The sequence below is a fragment of the Bos taurus genome, chromosome 18 (assembly GCF_002263795.3).
Source record: "Bos taurus isolate L1 Dominette 01449 registration number 42190680 breed Hereford chromosome 18, ARS-UCD2.0, whole genome shotgun sequence".
NCBI classification, from domain to species: domain Eukaryota; kingdom Metazoa; phylum Chordata; class Mammalia; order Artiodactyla; family Bovidae; genus Bos; species Bos taurus.
In genome coordinates, this window is record NC_037345.1 from 39,586,347 (window position 1) to 39,589,445 (window position 3,099).

Here is a 3,099-nt window from a genome sequence, read left to right on the forward strand (position 1 = left end):
CTGGCATTGAGTTGTATGAGCTGCTTGTATATTTTGGAAATTAATCCTTTGTCAGTTGTTTCATTTGCTATTATTTTCTCCCATTCTGAGGGTTGTCTTTTCACCTTGCTTATAGTTTCCTTTGCTGTGCAAAAGCTTTTACATTTAATCAGGTCCCACTTGTTTACTTTTGTTTTTATTTTGGTTACTCTAGGAGGTGGGTCATAGAGGATCTCGGCTTTGATTTATGTCATTGAGTGTTCTGCCTGTGTTTTCCTCTAAGAGTTTTATAGTTTCTGGTCTTACATATAGGTCTTTAATCCATTTTGAGTTTATCTTTGTGTATGGTGTTAGGAAGTGTTCTAATTTCATTCTTTTACATGTTGCTGTCCAGTTTTCCCAGCACTGTTTATTGAAGAGGCTGTCTTTGCCTCATTGTATGTTCTTGCCTCCTTTGTCAAAAATAAGGTACCCATAGGTGCATGGGTTTATTTCTGGGCTTTCTATCTTGTTCCATTGGTCTGTATTTCTGTTTTTGTGCCAGTGCCATACTGTCTTGATGACTAGCTTTGTAGTATAATCTGAGGTCAGGAAGGTTGATTCCTCCAGCTCAATTCTTCTTTCTCAAGATGCTTTGGCTATTTGGGGTCTTTTGTGTTTCCATATGAATTGTGAAATTTTTGTTCTAGTTCTGTGAAAAAAATGCCATTGGTAATTTGATAGGGATCTCATTGAATCTGTAGATTGCATTTGGTAGTATAGTCATTTTCACAATATTGATTCTTCCTACCCAGGAACATGGAATATCTCTCCATCTGTTTATGTCATCTTTGACTTCTTTCATCAGTGTCTTATAATTTTATGTGTACAGTTCTTTTGTCTCCTTCAGATCAGATCAGTCACTCAATCGTCTCCGACTCTCTGCAACCCCATGAATCGCAGCATGCCAGGCCTCCCTGTCCATCACCAACTCCCAGAGTTCACTCAGACTCACGTCCATCGAGTCAGTGATGCCATCCAGCCATCTCATCCTCTGTCGTCCCCTTCTCCTCCTGCCCCCAATCCCTCCCAGCATCAGACTCTTTTCCAATGAGTCAACTCTTCGCATGAGGTGGCCAAAGTACTGGAGTTTCAGCTTTAGCATCATTCCTTCCAAAGAAATCCCAGGACTGATCTCCTTCAGAATGGACTGGTTGGATCTCCTTGCAGTCCAAGGGACTCTCAAGAGTCTTCTCCAACACCACAGTTCAAAAGCATCAATTCTTTGGCGCTCAGTCTTCTTCACAGTCCAACTCTCACATCCATACATGACCATAGGAAAAACCATAGCCTTGACTAGACGAACCTTTGTTGGCAAAGTAATGTCTCTGCTTTTGAATATGCTATCTAGGTTGGTCATAACTTTCCTTCCAAGGAGTAAGCGTCTTTTAATTTCATGGCTGCAAGTCACCATCTGTAGTGATTTTGGAGCCCCAAAAAATAAAGTCTGACACTGTTTCCACTGTTTCCCCATCTATTTCCCATGAAGTGGTGGGACCGGATGCCATGATCTTCGTTTTCTGAATGTGAGCTTTAAGCCAACGTTTTCACTCTCCTCTTTCACTTTCATCAAGAGGCTTTTGAGTTCCTCTTCACTTTCCGCCATAAGGGTGGTATCATCTGCATATCTGAGGTTATTGATATTTCTCCTGGCAATCTTGATTCCAGCTTGTGTTTCTTCCAGTCCAGCGTTTCTCATGATGTACTCTGCATATAAGTTAAATAAACAGGGTGACAGTATACAGCCTTGACGAACTCCTTTTCCTATTTGGAACCAGTCTGTTGTTCCATGTCCAGTTGTAACTGTTGCTTCCTGACCTGCATACAAATTTCTCAAGAGGCAGATCAGGTTAGGTAAGTTTATTCCTAGATATTTAATTGTTTGTTGCAGTGATGAATGGGATTGATTCCTTAATTTTTCTGATTTTTCATTGTTAGATACAGAAATGCAAATGATTTATGTCTATTGATTTTGTATCCTGCAACTTTGCTAAATTCACTGATTAGCTCTAGTAATTTTCTGATACCATCTTTAGGGTTTTCTATGTACAATATCATGTCATCTGCAAACAGTGAGAGCTTTACTTCTTCTTTTCCAATCTGGATTCATTTTATTTCTTTTCCTTCTCTGATTGCTGTAGCTAGGACTTCCAGAACTATGTTGAATAATAGTGGTGAAATTGGACACCCTTGTTAGAATTTATTTTAGTATGGCGTGAAGAATCTTATTTTCTTTTCCTATTGTAATATCCAAATGTTTCAGCATAGTTTACTAAGAAACCCCTCCTTTCTCCACTGCTTTTTTTCAGCTCTATCAAATGATTGACATACAATTGAATTGAATCAGCTTGTTGATTTCTGTTAAAGGGTCTTGCTGGGGATTTTGATTGGATTGCTTTAAATACATAGAGCAATTTGGGGATAATTGACATCTTAGTACTGGTTTTTCAATCAGTGAACAGAGTATCTCTCTCAGTTTATTAGGTGTTCTTTCATCTCTTCTATCATAATTTTCATCATGTGTATCTTACACATATTTTGTTAGATTTATACCTATTTCATGTTTTCTGTGCTGTTGTAAATGGTACTATTTAAAAAATTTTATTGTAGTACAGGAAATTTTATTGCTGCATATTTCAGTTTCCATAGTTTTATCTTTTTGCACCTTTAACTCTGTGATCTTGCTAAACTCACTTGTTAGTTCTAGCAGTTTTGTAGCTTTCTTTGGATTTTTTTTTAATGTAGATAATAACGTCCTCTGCAAATCTTAACAGTTTTATTTCTAATCTCTATGCCTTTTATTTCCTTTTCTGGCCTTTCTGCACTTGCTAGGACTCCAGTGAGATGTTGAATAATAGTGGGAAGAGCTGTCATACCTGCCTTGTTGTCAATCTTAGAGGGAAGGCATTCTGTCTCTGACCATTATGTTTTCAGCAGCAAAGACATAATCACGTCAAATCATATCAATATACACACTGCAACAAAACAGTTTAAATACTTTTTGGTCGGCTAAGGCAAAAATGATCGTGCATGAAACCGAAGTTCCCCTATAACTGCAATTGTAATGTGATAGGAAAACGT